General features: G+C 37.8%; 1 pseudogene; it reads right to left on the reverse strand.

Moving 5' to 3' along the window:
* Positions 1-228: 228 nt before the first annotated feature.
* Positions 229-17,874, reverse strand: LOC147912567 (membrane-spanning 4-domains subfamily A member 12-like; annotated as a pseudogene).
* Positions 17,875-19,384: the final 1,510 nt, after the last annotated feature.

The raw sequence follows: 19,384 nt of genomic DNA on the forward strand, positions 1-19,384 counted from the left end.
TCTCATGAAGATATGGACACATACCCCTTTAATCCTAAAATTTTATCTAGAGGGAATTATTTATCTTCATTTGTATACAGACATATGTAGTCTAGACTCTCTGACCTCATATTCAGTGTTTAGAGGCACCAAGTACAAACAATTCCTACTGAAACTTTAATGCCTATAGCATGGGTTCATAACAGAAGCCAATACTTCCTAATTTGCCAGAGAAATGAAATACTCACATTATCTGCGATAGTTGCCATGAAGAAATGCTTGGTTCCCTCATTTGGCCACTGTATTTGCCAGGAACAACTCCAAGATGGATAATATCCACAAATACGTAAAAACAATCATTCCACTTCGCTAAACACAGAAAAGAAATCTATATTCCTCACAGATCTTTACATTTCTAAAATTTTTAGCATCACAAAGGTAATATAAAATTTCAAACATTTGGAAAATAGAAAACTTTACCTATAATATCCTACCATCTTAATACAATTGTGATGATTTTCATCTGTTTCTGTGATAATAATTGTAATAATATATATTTATTGAGCACTTAACCACATAGTTAGGCATTTATGCTAAATGTTTTATATGCATTATCTCATTGAGTCCACTCAACAACCTTTTCTGGTAGGTAGCACTATTATTCTCATCTTAGAGTAGAGGAAAAGGAGACTTGGGTTGGTTAAAATAACAAAGTTCATATTATTGAATGTTGGAGTTGCTCAGAACTTGGTTCCAGGCCCCTTTTTTCCCTCTCTCCACTCTTGCTCTTGGGTGACTTCCATCCTAGTTCTGACAGACTCCCAGGTTTGTGATTTCTGTTTTCTCATACGTGTGTTTCTATAACATTGTTATAGTTGTGAATGGTATTTCCCATTCATTTCATTTAAAATCATGCCCTAGGCATGATTTTACATTTATATAGAATCTTTATAATTATAATACTTAATACGTATACAATATTTAAGTAGAAATATAATTTAAGTTTGCTACACATTTTTGGTTCATACAACTCTTTCCATCTTTTGGATGATTAAAATGGATTTCAAGAAACCTGGTTCGTGGTAAATATTGCCAAATTGTTTTCACGTGTATTTCTCCACTTCACTCTGTTAGTGTCAACATTCAAGAGAACTACTTATGGCCTCTTCTTATTTTCTGCAAATTGGAATAAACTATGGATTATACTACACGTATTTATCACAATTAGTGATCTGTATGAAAAACTTTCATTTGAATATGACTGAGGATTAGGATGAGCAGAAATTGATCTTCTGACAGGTAATAAAAATCTGCTAGTGGTATAAAATGAGCTGTAATTGGTCTCTCTTGGGTTTTAAATGATATTCTAATAATTGGAATATCTTTTGGAAGATCTCCAGGCATACTTACCTGAAGCAGAGGACACGTATTCTCCTAAATGCTAATGACATTGTTTAATTGTCACAAAGCAGGAGTGGCCTCCATAGATAACGTCATGTTAAATAATGATTACACTAAGAATATTTAATATCAATTACTTTAAAACGAAAGAATTAATTTGGGTAAATGTCCCTCAATTCCATTGTTTTTGCCTAATAATTCTATACATTTTCTAAGTGTCAATTTCTTTAGTTAATTTTTTTTTAGTATATATGCTGCCGAAGCAAGTACTCTTTAGTTAATTTTTGACTACTTTACAACCATTTTCCCAGGGAGATGACTAGGAAGTTATAATCTTTGAATCCAAATATTGTTTTTAGAGGGTGTTATTAAGTATTTCCTTTAGGCTGGTTTAAGTGACATAATTTTCCCCTGAACAGTCCAATTAAAATATTTTCAAACATGATTTACAGTGTAAAATATTTGGAACCTGACTTATGTGCTGGAGTGGACTTAAAAAAAAATTCCCAGCTATAACTATAACTATTTCAGAGTGAAGGAGGGCTGGCCATTCATCTACATGAAAACCTTGCTCTTCAAATGGCATTACAGAACATAAAACTTACTATCTGCTTATTTAATGCTTACAACCCTCGTGCCATTACAAATATCTTCATGTTTGAGTCATTCCAGAATAACATACATCTGAGAATGGTCTGATAACCAATTCTTATCAAAGACCCAAGATTTATTTGTGAAATATTGTTTGGAGTCTGCAATCTCATTAATTCCTCAGCTTTCCAGCCTTTATCTCTTGATCAAACTAGAACACGAAGAAGCACCATTCTTGGTCCACAATTTCTTGGCACTTTATAGAAATGGTTCTTACAGAGTTTCCCTAGTATTTCCTTAAAAGTTTTTTTTTTTTTTTTTTTTAAATAAGAAATAGCTTTATGGAAGCTGCTTTAGCCTTTGCTGTAGGAACGTTGACTATTCACAACCAGTTCCCGTCATCTTGAAAATTTGCTGAAAAAGAATTAGACTTCCTTTCTTTGTCCCAATTGCACTAGGTCTTTGAAATCATAAAGAGCTAGTGTACTAACATAAATACTTCCATAACTTTAAGAAACGGAACCCCATGCAAATTTAACCAATGAACAATATGCTTGTCTTTCTTCCATTTCAACGTCCATAGCCAGTATATTTAGTTTAAAACCAAATGCTTAGTGCCATGTCAAGAAAAGATGAATTTATGGCATATTCAGGGGACTTGGGACTTATTTGTCTATTGCTCCAGAAAATTTCTGATTACCAGTTCTCAGGAGTATTTTATATGCTAATCTGGGAATACTATCATAGGCATGTTTAATAAAGAACATTCATTCATTCAATTAGCACTTATCAGACATCTATTAAGTTCCAGGCTTTGTAACAGGTATTGGGGAGACATAGATAACTAGAGTGTATCTAAGACATTGAGTCAATGAGCCTGCCAACCTCAGATCTATCCTTATTTTGAAGATATGTCTATATTTATTTAAGGTTTTTGAGTCTTCACCAGTATCCTTCATCTGAATCTCAATAATCTAGATATTAGTTATTTCTTTTTGGTAATACACTTTACTTGATTTCTTGAATTTTTCTTCACCATAGGTTTAGAGATCTATTCAGCAGTTTGGATCCATATTTGTGGTCATGCCAAATGTGAATTAATAATTTCTATCACCTCCACATTTATCCAATACCAAAATACTCTCAGCTCCTTTACAAACAAATTTAAAATATAAGTCTCTGATTGTGGAAAAAAATGATAAAACCTTGTATATACCTGTGGCCATTGAATATCTACTTTTTCCACTAAAAAAATATAATTTCAAGTACAATTAGAAATAGACCAATCTCTGCAAGGGCAATACTATGGGTGTTTGTCCTTGTGGAGTACTTCAACTGGAATAAATAGAAAATGTCAACTAGTCCTATGTAGAACAAACAAGTTGAAATGAAGTTATCAGTTTGTATTACTGGCAAGCATGTTAAAGTGGATGCTTTGTTATAATTTCTGACCTTTCTAGAATCAAAGATTACTCTATGGGTCTCCCCAGCCACCAAAATTATTGGGATCCGAATAGGAAATGATGTTTTCACCTTGCATGCATGCATTTCATTCTCTCCTTCCATACGAAATTCTTAAATGCTGAAGCGTAAGAGTGATTGGTACTTTAATATCTGTCCAGACGATGCAAAGACCTTAGACCACTCCAGTCTACTTCTATTTCAGCCTATATACTATTGTTGTTTATTTTTGTTTCTTCATATATTTTGAAATTTACAAAGAATTATTTTTAATCTTATATAGTCACTATTCATTTATATTTACCTACATAGCTGCCAATGTCTTCGATTTTCATTGTTCATGGCATAATATTTCTCATAATTAAACCCATAAATGTAAAATGAAATTTAAAAAGTCCTGTAAAGATTTCCATTTCTGGCAATGAGGTGAGTTTTGTGTGTATTGTACAGTTGTACCATTGTGTGTATTGCACAATATGTATTGTATAATTGTTTTCACATAATTATAATTAATTATACATGTATAATACAGTGTGTAGTAACTATTTTCCTTTTGGCTTCATTCACTCAGCATTCTCAGACTCATTCTTATTGCAGTGCATCATTACAGTTTGCTCCTTTTCATTGCTATTCAGCAGTGTTGTATACACATGCCAGCATTTAGTAAGTCACGTAATATTTACCTTTGGAAAGGAGGGAGGGTCAAGTTACTGCAAGAAGACATGAAGGAGGCTTCTGATGTGTTTGACCTTGGAAGGGGTTCCCTGGACATTTACTCTGTGATAATTCATTGATATGGGTAATTATGTTTTGTATGTTTTCTGTATTTGTGCTAAATTTCAAACAAAAGATATAAGATGAATGAAACTATACATAAAAAAGAAATTCCTGAACTTCAGGAAACACTGGTCAGTCAAATAGTAACACAGTAATATTTTTGGGAAAAATTACATTGGAAATTATAAAATATTTTAACTGAATAATCCTGAAATTACCACATATTAAAATTTGAGAGATTCAACTGATCTGATGAACCATCAATCTGATGAAGCTACGAAAATAGCAAATAAAATACAAAGAAAATAGAGAAGGAAATAACAAAGACAAGAATAGAAAGTAATGCCATAGAAAACAAACATAACAAGAGAAGGTTAAAAAACCTAAAATGTGGTTCTTTGATATATAAACTTAATATGAGCATGGTGTTACTGACTAAGAAAAAGAAGACAAAATAATCAATATTGGAAATATTAAAAAATGAGATCCTATCTGGGTGCGCACCATCGTGCTGCTTGGCAAGCCACGCTGTGGTGGTGTCCCATATAAAGTGGAGGAAGAGGGGCATGGATGTTAGGCCAGGGCCAGTCTTCCTCAGCAAAAAGAAAAAAAAAAAAGAGGAGAATTGGCACATGTTAGCACAGGGCTGATCTTCCTCACAAAAAAAAAAAAATGAGATCCTATAGACATCAAAACATTGATAAGATTTATGCTTCTGGTATGACGAAAAAGCTTATGACAGACTAATGTTCCCTCTGAGAACAAGTAGAAAAACAAGATATGATACAACAAGTATTTCATCTATGTAAAAGCATCAGAAAGCTGCTGAAGTACTGAGGAATATACAGGGGCCAAGAATCCTGAGACAGAAGACCACAGAGGTGAGCATATGTCCTACAGATGATTTTTCCTTGGGACCATTTGTCGGGGCAAGAGACTGAGGTTCCAGATTTTGCCTGAGAAGAGAGTATTGCTATGGGAGAGAGGAATGACCATCATTTTTGGCATTCTTGCAGGGCTAGAAAGATGAAATTGTAAACCTGAGGACATAAGCTTCTGAGGAAGAGGGAGGGTCAAAGAAATGAGCCAGCTATATGACCAACTTTTCTCTTAAGATGCCAGTCAGATTTTGAAGGTTTGCTGGTCAGTAGGCTAAGAAAATAAGAGGAAAGCATCTGAAAAGCAGAGCAGAGTTTTTGGCTGCATAACTGTGCTGAGGAAACATGGATCAGGACTGCTAGGGGGAAGGTTTCTGTAAACATATGAGGTTCTCAATTGCAAGCCCTGGAGGGTTCTATGCTACAAGTGGAAGATGAATGAAAGGTACATGGATTCTTATCCAAACTGCCATCCAGCCCAGTCCTGGTTTATCAGGCTAGGGGAGGAATGGGTGAGCCCTTTCTGGAAGAACTGAGCATCAGCTGACATTGTTATACTTTTTATACACAACTTCCGGCACTCAATCAAAAATTACTAGTCAAGTTAAAAGACAGGATCATATTTTTAAAAATACTAGGAAAAGTCAACAGAAACAGTCTCACAAGTGATCCACTTATTGGACTTAAAACTGAAAAACACTTTAAAATAACTATTATTAATACATTCAAGAAAATGGAAAAAACGGAGCAGATAGAAAATTTCACAGAAGAATTAGAATCTGAAAACAGAGAATCAAATGGAAGTTCTAGAATTGAAAGGTACAATAATTGAAATGGAGAACTTCATAACCGCAAACTGCATTAGTGACCTGGAGGGAAGGGTAATGAAATGATGAAGTGAAAGTAAAGAGAGAAAAAGGAATAAAAGAAAAAGGAAAAATAGTGTGAGAAACATGTGGGGCATAGTGAGAATATTTAACATACATTTAAATGGAGTCCTGGAAGAGTAGAGAAGAGAAAAGCAATCTGGCACAAGCAATATTTGAAGAGAAAATGGTTGACAATTTTCCAGATTTGATGAAAAACATCAACCCAGATATTCAGACTCTTATAGATACATATATTTGGCTAATCCCAAATAAGATAAATACAAAACAAATGACGTCTAGGTACATCTTAGTAAATCTGTTAAAACTAAAGGTAAAGGGACTGGCCCTGTGGATTAGCAGTTAAGTGTGCGCGCTCCGGTACTGGTGGCCCAGGTTCGGATCCCAGGTGCGCACCGTCGCACCGCTTCTCCGGCCATGCTGAGGCCGTGTCCCACATACAGCAACTAGAAGGATGTGCAACTATGACATACAACTATCTACTGGGGCTTTGGGGAAAAAAAGGAGGAGGACTGGCAAGAGATGTTAGCTCAGAGCCGGTCTTCCTCAGCAAAAAGAGGAGGATTAGTACGAATGTTACCTCAGGGCTGGTGTTGCTCACACACACACACACACACACACAAAAACTAAAGGTAAAGGGAAAATTGTAAAAGTGTGAGAAAAAAAGACACATCATGCTCAAAGGAGGAGAACTAAGACTAAGAGAAACTTTACGATGTCAAAGATGGAAGCCAGAACATGACAGAATGACGTTTTTAAAGCGCTGAAATAAAATAAAATGTCAATCTAGAATTCTAGGTGCAGTAAAAGAATCTTTCAAAACAAAGACAGTATAAGGTTGTTTTCAGACTAACAAAAGCTGAGGGAATTTATTGCTTAGCATGTTTGTGCTAAAAGAAATATGAAGGGGGGTTTCTCAGCCAAAGGGAAAATAATCCCAGATTGAAATGCTGCAATACAGGAAGAAATGAAAAGAAACAAAGGGGAGATAAGTGGATGAATCTAAATATATAGCACGTGTTACTGTACTTTGTTTTGCTGGTTCATAGAGTGCTTGCATACTCTCTTCTTCTTAACCAGGACCTGGTGGTCAGCCCTCCCTCTTTTGATTTTTTTCTGCAGCCTTCCAAGCCTAAGCATTTGTTCCTTCTGCCATATCCTCTAAGCAATGGTTAAGTGTTGGATTCTGGAGCTAAGCTGTCTGGGTTCAAAGTTCAACTCTATCACTTACAATCTAGATCTAGAGAGAATTGCCTTTTTTTTTCAATTTTTAAAATTTTATTGTGGTCACATTGGTTTATAACATTGTCTAAATTTCAGGTGTACGTCATTATACTTCTATTTCTGCATAGATGACATCATGTTCACCACCCAGATACTAATTACAACCCATCACCACACACATGTGCCTAATCATCCCTTTCGCCCTTCTCCCTCTCCCCTTCCCCTCTGGTAACCACCAATCCAACAGAGATAGTTGCTTTTACTCTTGGTATCTCAGTTTCCTTATCTACAAAACGGGTATATAATATTACCCACCCTGATAGTTTTTTTTGTGAGACAATATGCAAAAACTCTGAGTGAGGCATCTGGCACATAGAAGCCATTCAATAAATCTTAACTTATTCTAATCACATGTTTTTCTCTTCCACTGCTTTAAGGTATCCATATACACGTGTTTTCTATCTCTATCTATTTTTGACATCTTAATTTGAAATGAATGACATATCCTATTTAAATCTCCACTTCTGTTTTTCTGGTTTGCTTCACGCCTTCTGTATTATATTAATGTTTTAAGAAATTAGCAAAGGATTCTGTTGGAGTACATTCATTAAAAAATATTGTAAAGCATTATAAAGCAATATTTTGCACTTCAGTATTTTGGATAGATTTCTCCTGTTTACGAGGCAATGATATCTCCAACTTACTGATATCATTGCTTTTGACATATCAAGTTTTTATCTTTGAAATTGCTTCAATTATTCTGACTTACCAACTTTGTGGAATGTTTCTTCTCTGCTTCTATTGCAAAAATTCCTGACACGACATACTGAGAACAAAAAGAGGCACATATAAGTATCTTTTCATTATCACCCAAGAGATTCTTCTCACAACTTCAATAACATTCTTATTTTTTGCTGAGGAAGATTCACCCTGAGCTAATATCTGTGCCAATCTTCCTCTATGTTGTACGTCGGTCACTGCCACAGCATGGCTGACAAGTGGTATAGGTCTGTACCGGAACCGTGCCGCCACAGCTGAGTGTGCAGAACTGTAACCACTTGGTCAGGGGGCCAGCCCCTACATTCTTTTTTTTTTAAATTAATAACAAGTTTAATGAAAGGCCTGAAAAATGTCACATCATGTCAACTTCATTCATAGGTAAATTTAGAATCCATAACAACTTTATTACATTTGAAAATAATTTATAGGTTAGATTTTTTTCACTTCTCAACATTTCCAAATTATTTACAACAATTGCTGAGAAGGTATAACTAATAATGGAGTTATTCATAGATAATTTTCCAAAACAAAATTATAAAAAGCCTGTGATTTTTCAAAGCAAAATGATATTTAATACAGGGATGAGAACATTTTAATATGTTTGATATAGTGTGAGATGAAACACCTGAATTTCCAAAATTTCTAAAAGTTGCCTGTGCCTCCAACTCCCCTACTTCCCTGGTGATCTCTGCTTCAAGAGTGTAATGCAATTCTGATGCTAACTACCCAGAGTTAACTCAGGCTTCACAGGTTAAGGGCACAATCCCCAACAACACTGCTGTCACTTCAGACACCAGCCACAAGCTTGGGGATTTCCAGACCACCTGTACTTCTGATCAACCGGCTATAAATATGGGGGTTTCCATTGCCCACATCAGGTTTGATAATTTGCTAGAATGACTCATAGAACTCAGGAAAGTGCTATAGTTATGATTACAATTTTATCACCATGCATACAAATCAGGACCAGCCAAATGAAGAGACGCATAGTGTGAGGTCTGTGATGATTCCAAGCAGGAAGCTTCTTCTGTGTCCTCAGCATGTGTCACCCTCCTGGCATGTCAATGAGTATCACCAACCAGGAAACTCACCTGAGTTCAGTTGTCCAAAGTTTCATTATGAGATATCATTATGTATACAAGGTTGGTCTTTCTGGCATGGCCAGCCTCCTAAAACTCAGGTGTGGTCTGACAGGAATACATGAATAACAAAGACACCTCTATTACTTGGGAAATTCCAAGGAGGCTATATAAATTCCTGGAAGGTTCTCCCAGGAACCAGGGAGCCAAACTCTTTATTATACATCAGAGAGCTACGGATGTCACACTCACTGGAATAAGTTAGGGGTCTCTCCCCACTGTGTCACAATTATTTTTTTCTTAAGATTCCCGCAAGAGTAATCTAGCTTTTAATGCTTTTTTAAAATCCTCTTTCCTGAGGAACCTGAGCTAATTTCTTTCGTTTTTTTTTTTTTTGAAACTCATCCAAAGAGTAATTGAGGTTTGAGAGGAATTTGGCTGAAATACCAAAATTCTTATTGTAGTTCTATGGTAGCCCCCGGAAAAATCACCCAGTGATAAACCCTACGGTTTTGTATTATAGAGATGGTGGGAGCGAATCATTACTGGATTAATGTTATACTTATATTTAGGATGGAATAAAGGGATATTTTTGACATGATTTTATGGCATGGAGGGTAAATAAAATTTTATTGATTTCACTCAATAACTTCTTGTTGAATCCATGAGCTTTGTTACAGTCATGAACCACACAGTGACGTTTTGGTCAATGACAAACCGCATATACAACAGTGGTCCCATAAGATTAGTGCTATATAGCCTAGGAGTATAGTAGGCTACACCTAGGTTTATGTAAGTAGACTCTATGATGTCCATACAACAACGCAATCACTTAACAATGCATTTCTAGAACGTATCCCCCTGATTAAGCGATGCATGACTGTACTAGAAAATACACACTGTTATCATTTAGTGAGTCTGCTTGCATAGATTTTGAATATAACGTTATTGAAAACTATTTTATTAGCAGAAAATAGCATTTAAAAACATTTAATCTGCAGCTTAATTTTTGAAATGTAAGAATCATGCGTTGTCTTCCAAAAGTAGCCTATCCTGAATATTTTACTATTTTCTGGCATTGGTTGGAAAGACAGTTGTTGCTGGTGATTGCATTGGCATAAACTGCATGTGTGCATTCAACCTTTCTACAGCATTAAAAAAGACTATCCACGGTCTGTACTAAGTGGAGCAGAGCATGTTTCTTCTTCAGAAGCATGAGGCCTCTGACACATCAGAGATTTTCAGGTCATATTAAAATATGAAGAAAATAAAACGGTACAGTATGATAGAATACAACTTGAGGGTGAATTTTAAAAGGTTTTTCAGAAAGGTCTCTTGGAGAAGGTGACATTTAAGCTGAGATCTGCATGACAATAAGCATCAGGACTTGCGCGGGATAAGCACCTCTGGAAGAAGAAACTGCTACTCACAGGACCTAAGCCTCAGTGCAAGTGCACCTCCCCATGGAAAGCTTCCTTTATCTCTCCCACTTGTTCCTGGCTAGCTGCTGCAGGTATCTGAGGTCCATGTTTCCATAGTAACTCTCACATAATGTTGAAAAAAATTATACACACACTTGTTTGCCTCTTTATTTATTTATACTCCCTTAGTTCAAAATGAAATTTAGATGACTTGTATAAGTACATACATTAGGTTTAAAAATTAATGAACAGAAGTAATCGATAGATAAAGACACTAGGGATAATAAGGGTCACTAACCAGCTGAGGCCAAGGGTAGTTTTAATCCAATGAAATTGTATTATGGGTCCCTGAACAATCGATGGGACTGGATAGAACTGATCACTTTTGACTCTGAGGTTACTGGTGGCTTTCTTACTGTGTGAAAACATAATAATACTATGGCATGTAAATATATGCAACCCACATGTGGCTTACCACATTGGGTAATCAATGCTCTCAACCTCCTATTGGATTCCCACCATAACAGTGAAGCCAGATTTAGTTAATTCCTGTGTCAGAATGAAGACAAATACACCACTTGATCTATCAGCTACTGCCACATTATTTTTCATCTTTTTGCAGGAAAACTCGATGAAAGAGTTGTCTAAACTTTCTCTGCCTTCCAATTCTTTCTTAAATCCACTCCAATCAGGTTTCCAGCTCCACCTTGGCAATGAACCTCCTCTTGTCAAGATCACTCATGACCTCAATGTTGCAAAATCCAATGGCAATTTTTTATCTTATCTCATTTAACTTGATGTCCCTGTAGTCTTTGCGAGTTGATTCCTCTCTCCTCGTCTCTGCTTTCTTCAGTTGGCTTCTAGGATAGCACCCTCTCTTGTTTTTTTCCTCAATTTTCTTTGCTGGTCTCTATTCTTCAATCTGAATTCCTAATGTTGGAGTGACCCAGAACTTAGGCCATGTCCCTCTTTTCTACTCTGTCTACACAAGATGAGATCACTTCTTGATAATTTCATCTTGTCTCACAGCATTAAATACTATCAATATGCCAATGACCCCACAATTATACTTCTTTCTGAAACTCCAGACTCATACATATAAGGATACTTGATATCTCTATTTGATATCTAAAAGAGATTTCAAATCTAACGTGCCTCAAATTGAGCACCTGAAATTCCACCCTTCAAACTTACAACCTTACCCATCTCAGTCGATGGCAAATTCATTCTTCTAATTGCTTAAGCCAGTATTTTGGAGTCTCTTTTATTTCTTCTTTTCCCCCTCTCACATCCCATATCCAACCCATCAGGAAATCTTTTGGCCTCTATTATAAAAATATATCCAGGATCAACTACTTTTCATTTTACTACTTCTCTGGTTCGAGCCACTATCATCTCTCACCTGAATAATTGTAATCAGATTTTAAGGAGTCTCCTTGCTTTTACCTTTGCTCCTTTATGATCTTTTAATGGTTCTTTAATACTTAAGTGAGATCATGTCATTCGTCTCTTCAACACCCTGCAGTGGCTCTCAGTGTTATTCAGAGTAAGAGTATATACAATGACTCCAAGTCCTCAGATTAACATACGTCCCATCATATAGCTAACCTCTTTTCCCACCAATCTCTTAGCTCAATTTGCTCCATCAAAACTGGCCTCTCTGTCGTTCAGTGAACACTACAGGCTTGCTCTCAGCCTAGGTCCTGCTCTCCGTGCACACTCTTCCTCCAGATAGCCCTGTGGCTTATCACTTCAACTCCTCCAAGTCTCTGCTCAAATGTCTCTTCTCAATGAAACTTGAATATCCAATAAAAAATTGCAACCTGTGGCATACCTCCTTACCCTCCTCTACACTTTATTTTTTTTCCACAGTCCTTTTCATCTTTTAACATATTACCTTTTGCTAGAAGGTCAGTTTTACAAAGATAGGGATCTTGGTCTGCTTTGTTCACTGCTGTAACTGAAGCACTTAGAGCAGAGCCTGGCCCACATTAGGTATTCAGTAAATATTTGCCAAGTGAATAAACTAAAAATATTTTTGTGAGATAGGCAGATATTATCGAGAAGTCTGGGGAGGAAATGAAGGAGGTGGAATATTTTACCCTGTGCCATAAGACAACACAAATCCCTGTTAAATTCTTCCAAATTTCTCTCGGCCAATAGCACCCTCATCTCTCTTCTTTTCTCTTTTGCAGAATGACTTTTAAAAGTCCCTTCTATTGCCCCAGCAATTAAGTTCTGGCTCTCAGTTTGCCTATATTACTGGCAAACGTGAGCCTTAGAGGTAAGCTGAGCCATCAAAGAGCATCTAAAATGCCCGTTGGGAAACTTACCATTCTTTGGACTCAACATTCATTCAACTAAATAGAATCTTTGTATGGAAGAATTTTATAATTACATTTATCATTTTAAAATATGTTCAACAGATACAAGAATGAATTCCTTAACAGCAGGGATTGTATGTTTTCACAGATGGTATCTCTAGCATATTGCCTGGCCACAGAAATAGTCACTAAATATACTGAATAAATGAATGAAGGATCATCAACGAGAGAATTTACTCACAAACAAGAACGCCCAAAATGGGTATCCTGATATCAAGGCTATAGGCAGGTAGATTATTGAATCATATTGTTCGGCATATAAATAGCCCCAGATACGTCCCAGAGCACAGTGGATCACACCAATAATTACTTGGGCAGCCTGTAATAAAAGAATGTGATAATCAATTACCCAGAAATATCAAATTTCAAGAAAGTTACAAAGCAGGTGATAGAAAAGTTATGGGGGGAGTATAGCTGCTGTGTTTCTGAATCATAGGGGTCTCTGCTGCTACTCTCATTAAGCTCTAGAAATTATTAAAAACTGGGGAGAAGACAAGGTGAGGGAGGAAGGTAGCAGTAATAAAAGTGCTTGGAATCTCTACATGTAGCTTATACAGGGATTATTTATGAGTTTGTTTTTTTTTTTTTTTAAGCAATTTGTAGAGGTGTGGTTGCTTTCAGGTAAATGAAGTCTAGGGACTTGTTTATGGACCAGGTCAGAGGGATACACACCTGGAGTCCTCTAGCTCTGAGAGAAGAGCTGTAGTCTCTGCCTCTGCTTCCTCTCATCTGTTTGGTCTTGCATACACTACCCTCAGTTTCAGTTCTTTTCTCTGACATATTTCTACCATCTCCATCTCCCTCAACCAGTTAATGGGACAATGGTTTTTCTCTGATAGGAATTTTGACTTTCAAAACCATGAGGTGGGAGGATCCACTTGCAACCAGACCTGCTGAATCCTAAGATTCTGGCACCAATGATCTTAGGCACTTATGTGAACCACAATTTAACTTACAGTCCTAGTTTTTGATCTGACTCAAGGCTCCACGAATTATGGTGTATGATGGGGAAATATGTAGCATGCTAGGTGTGATTGGGGTGAAGGAGTAGGAATAGTGGTCCAGAATATCACCTTCCCCAAAATAAATGTACAAGGAGTATGTCAAGAGCATAATGCTGGAAGATGATCAATGTCCACGAAGCTCTGTGATCTAGATTATCTCTTGACTATAATCCCTCATCATCTTCTTTAGGACACACAGTCTCAGATGTACTTCAAACTCTTTCTAGATGTACGTAGACAAAAGGAAATCATAGAGATAGGATTGCTGGAACTCAGTCCATCAATTCTCTTCCATTGGGTAGTTGATGCAGAGGAGTCACTGTTTCCTTTTTTAAATATTTGGAACTTGCAACATCGAGGTCATTTATCCACTCAGGTAGCACTTAGTCCTTATCTCCAACATTCTGGTATCTTTTTTCAACGAGATGCGGCGTGATGGAGTCTTACCTAAAATATAGCGTAGACATAAGAGAGAATGAATGGAATATATTTCTAGAAGAAAATATAGAGAAATAAACATAATGATTTTCTCAGATATGGCACTTGAAAGTCATTGTGAAATTTATTCTTGCTTTCTCTAACTTTTCACAATGAAACAATTCCCTGAAATAATTTAAAATCAATCCATTGATATAGTCTCTTGGACATAGCTAATGACCTCTTAGAAATTCTAATTGTCCTATTAGATTGTATCCATCTTTTGCCCGCTCTAAAGAAACTCTGCAAGTCCTTAAGATTCTTAGATGCAGACAACAGAATTTAATCTGGCTGGTTTAAGCAAAATAGGATATTAGTGAACTCACAGAATCATTGGGAAGGTTAAGCCTGTAGCACAAGGCCGAGAACCAAACCACTGATTTAAACTGAGGAGAAGGTATCTTTGTTACTTCCCACCTCAGAACTCTTCTGCAGAACTCTGCTGCAGATGGTCAAACCTTCCCTGCTGACCTGAGCCATCATCTGTGCAAGCAGAATTGATGCTCAGTGTAGGATCTCTTTTGTTGTTCTCCTCCAAATCAAACCCCAGTGCAAGAGCATGTGATTGGCAGAACCTAGACCAAATGTCTGTACTCTGACTGCGGGGGAGGCTGGGGAATATAATCTTTTGGATTCAACTTTCGGAAAGGTAGCTTTCACAATTTAGCAACCAATAAAAAAAGGGAAGATGATTAAAAGATACGGCAGCCATGAATGATTGATCTCTATTACTTCACTATTGTGGACACTCTTTTGGGTATGTGTCCCATTCACCTCAGTCTCATGTTTAGTATCTGTAGGAATTACTTCTTGATTGTATCTAATTGGAAGAGAGGTGGGAAATATGCCTCAAGTTGGGCCCATCAGCGTCTTTTTCCCAAGAATTGTACGTTTAGGACTAAGATATTACAGCCTTAGTCTGGGCTTGTCTCTTGACAAGAAGATATAACCTCATGAAACAAAGAGCATTGACATGTTCCATCATATGAGCTGAGAAGACATCCAGAGAAATCAGGGATGAGAAACAGAACAAGAAAATTGATTACTTTCAGTTTCCTAGTTCTAATCCTTTTCTGAAACTGAGATGCCTTCCTGCTTTTTGGTGCTAAAAGACATACCCATATCCTTAAAATACATTTTCCTTTGTTTTGCTTAAGCTAGCATGAGTTGTTTTCCATTACCTGCAACCAAAGTATTTTTTAATTATTGCTTTGTTTTTCTTATAACTCTTGTCCTATGGCTTTGAAAATTCACTTTTTGATTCTTCAAAATCTGATGATCTTCATTCTTTCCCTGCTTTAGATTTTTTCTCAACCTTTTGTCAACCGCCAATTCTGATGTCTAAGTTCTTGGTTTCGAAATCTTTACTTACACTAATTTCTTTTCTAATTTACATCAACCATCAATTCTGAAGGATCAGTTACCAAATGGATGTCCCAATGACACATGAAACAGAGAAAATGGAGCATAATATTGTGAAATGAGTGATATAGACTTGATTTCAAATCTTGTTTATATCAATTACTAATTGACCTAAATCCTACGTAATATTTCAGAGAATTAGCTTTCTAATCCCACAGAGTTGTTCTGAGAGGCAAATAATAGGAACGGCACACAGTTGAACGTCAAACAAATTCATAGTTGCACACTCCTTCCTATTTCCCCTCAATCTTTCTCCAGTTATTTGACTGTCAGAGTCCTCTTCCCTGCCAAAGTTTTGAATACTTTTTTCATCTCCTTTCTGTATTTTGTTAGAAACAAGCTTATTAATTGGTTTGTGCCATTCTTCTGAATTATTCCCTTGAGTTTAGTATAGGGCATCATGAATTTATTACTAGGTTACTGCAGCAGCAATCCCAGAGTGCTTCCACATTAACCCAACTCACAGAAAGTTGTCTGGAGACTATATATCAAAGACCATGGTGGCTGCTGCTATCTTCATGGCTCCTTCATGCTGGGAGACTGGGCTTTGTCTGCCTGTACCTGCCCTACAACTCCAGCACCGTGCTTCTCCCCAGCCCTCAGTGCAACTGCAGCAGCTTCATGACACCCAATAGTCTAATGGTCAAAACTGGAGATGCCCCCTAACTATAGCTTGCAAAAGAACAGAAAAATACAAAACAACAGCCCAATAACCACAGTGGAGGAATCTAAAGCCTTAAATCCAGTCTCTATACTACGACCACAGTGACATTTCCAAACTAGGAATCAAATGTGGAAATCACTTGCTTGAAATCTTTTGATAGCTCCTTGTTGCCTTCAGGTCCCAGTGCACATTCCTTTGTGTCGCTCATTAGAGTTGGGTATGATTTGATCTCCACTTTCTTCTCCCCATGTAGTACCCCATCCATTCCTGACCACTGACATTTCCACTACCATGTGATTTTACACTCGTGTTTTTAAAGCACTTTCCCATATACATCTTTGCTGATGTAAAAACTCACAGTGTGTTGCAGTGTGAGTTTTTACACTGGCTCTAGCAATGTATTTATGAATTCTTGGAACTTGATAATTGCTTGCTAAATCAATCTGGCAAATAAAATTAAACTTCTCTCACGTATGTTTGGGAAGGTCATCCTTAAAGCATAGGTTCTCTGGCATTCACTGAATTAATTTTAGGCAGCCCTGGAGGTTACCACAAAGACAAATACAGTCATTCTCCAGAGCAGGTGAAGCCAAGAAAAAAAAGAACAGGCTGACTGGGACATATAGGATGTACTAACAAGACTCAGGTAGAGAAAACAAACTCTGGTTTCCACGTGGAGGATCAAATTGAATTTCTATGGGCAGGCCATCTGAATTGTAGGAAGTGATTCCCGGAAGAGCCACTTCTCAGGTGGGGAACTCTCTCTGGTTGCTCCAGGTGAGCAGCAGCCAAATTTACTTATTTAATCATGGTTAAAGATTCTTTCAAGAAATGCTTGCAAACCTAGCTAGGAAAGAGAATACACAGTCAGAGACACTCTTAGCTCACCGTTCTTGGAGATCAACCATTCCTACCCTCAAGAATATGAATTTCTGTTTATATATTCTCCATTGCAAAATCTAACACACATCTAAACCACAAAGAATATGGGAATATGGTCAAAAGATGGAAGGCAAGAGTCAGTATTGCCATCACTTGCTCCATAACCCTGGGATCCCCAAGTCACTACACTCCATGTTCTCCTTCTGTAAATTAGCCAACTCACCTTTATCTGAGAAGAAGCTGTGTGTGTAAAACGGGTCAGTTATTGAAAACATACGTTAGAAGAAGGGGAATTAAAAGGAATAAATAAAAAGTAGCACAATGTATTAACTGGGGTTCTTCCTGACTGTAAGTGGTTTGGGAAGCACTCTGACTAGGGGGTTGTTGGGAACATCTGCCTCCCAGCATAGTTTTATTCCTAGCACCAGCTGGCAACCTGGCCAAGTCTTCTCCTACTCACGTGTAGGCCCAGGGGGGCGTGATCCCGTGGGTGGCATCCTCGGTTCGGGGCCTCGCAGCTGGGGTATCCGGGTGGGTGCTGCTTTCTTGGTACTGCCCCTCATGCCCCGCGCGGATCCAACGCTGCGGTTGTGGCCAAGAGCGCGGCTTCGGGGGGCACTGCACGAGGAGACCCGCACGACACCTGCGGCGCAGTGGGACCCCCGTAGCGCCGTTGAGCCTGCAGGCTCCCAGAACGAGGGTGAGGTAGTGAGCTGACAGAGGTGCCACCTTTGCCTAACTGGGTCAGCGTGATACTCTGTCCTTGGACCTGGGCACACCCCAGGGGAAGAAGCTGTACTTGACTCTACCCGCGGACTGATCACGTGGTGGCCCCATCCCTAAACGCAGAGCACCCCCGCTTTCCCCGCCCCTCACCAGGCCCCGGGAAGAAGCGTCATCATCAGAACCCCTCCTGCAACCAATAATCTTCTACAAGATGTGGTAGCTACCACCCCTTTGGTCCTCAGTTTATTCTTTTGTAGAATGGAGATAATACCAGCACAGTTACCTCACAGGCTCATGCTGCAGAACTTTGAGGACCAAAGTTGTTTTACAAACCTATTCCACTGCTACAATCAGGTGTATGTATATCCTTCATGCTGAACCTGACAGTTTACTTTTTATACTCAGTGTTTAACAACTGTTCCAACACATGGTAGGAACAAATGAATGACTGCAAAGTCTGGTCTAAGTTGTTAAATTATTTGCATCACATGGCTCATTATGAGTAGTATATGGGACTAATGTTTGTTGAGCTCCTTTATGTTTGGTGTTTTGCCAGTTAATAAATTCAGTAGTTTTTCACTGAGTGCTGGTATGTGCCAGGCATTGTTCTCAATGCTGGGGATACAGCAGTGAAGACAACAGATGAAATACCCTGCCTTCTTGGGGGCCTATATGAAGAAGGGGGAAACCAGTAATAAACAAGATCCATAAGGAAAATTTATAGCATGTTAAGAGTGATACAAGCTAAGGAGAAAAGTTAAGTATGTAAGGGAGATAGGGTATGTGTGTGGATGGTAATGTAAATGAGGGAAGACAGGAACGTTCCCCCTGCAAAGAGGAGATTTGATGAAAGGCCCAGGGAAGGTGAAGGAGAGAAACTTGTGACTATCTGGGAAGTGCACATGCCCGCCATAAGGAATAGCAGCAGGACAGTATCTGAGGGTGCTCAAGGAGGAGGGTGTGGCTGGAGCAGGGAGTGAGGAGAGGAAGCAGATCATACCGGGCCTTGTTAGGACTTTGGCTTTACCCGTGAGTGAGATGAGATGCTAATGAAAGTTTTATGTTTAACTTTTTATCATGGAAAATTGCACACATGCAGCAAAAAAGATGATAGATCCCATGTAGCTATCACTCAGCCTCAACGATTATACTATGCAACGTTGTTTCATCAATTATCCTTCTCCTTAATTTTTTTTTTATGGACCAGGCGACATATCACTTCACCTTTAAATATTTAGTATGTGTTCTAACAGGTAAGAGAAGAGTTTTTGTTTTCTAAACAATGTCATTATTAAATGTAATAAAATTAACAAGAGTTTCTTGATCTTATCTAATACTTAATCCACG

The sequence above is a fragment of the Ceratotherium simum genome, chromosome 34 (assembly GCF_057802395.1).
Source record: "Ceratotherium simum simum isolate JZ-2026a chromosome 34, ASM5780239v1, whole genome shotgun sequence".
NCBI classification, from domain to species: Eukaryota; Metazoa; Chordata; class Mammalia; order Perissodactyla; family Rhinocerotidae; genus Ceratotherium; species Ceratotherium simum.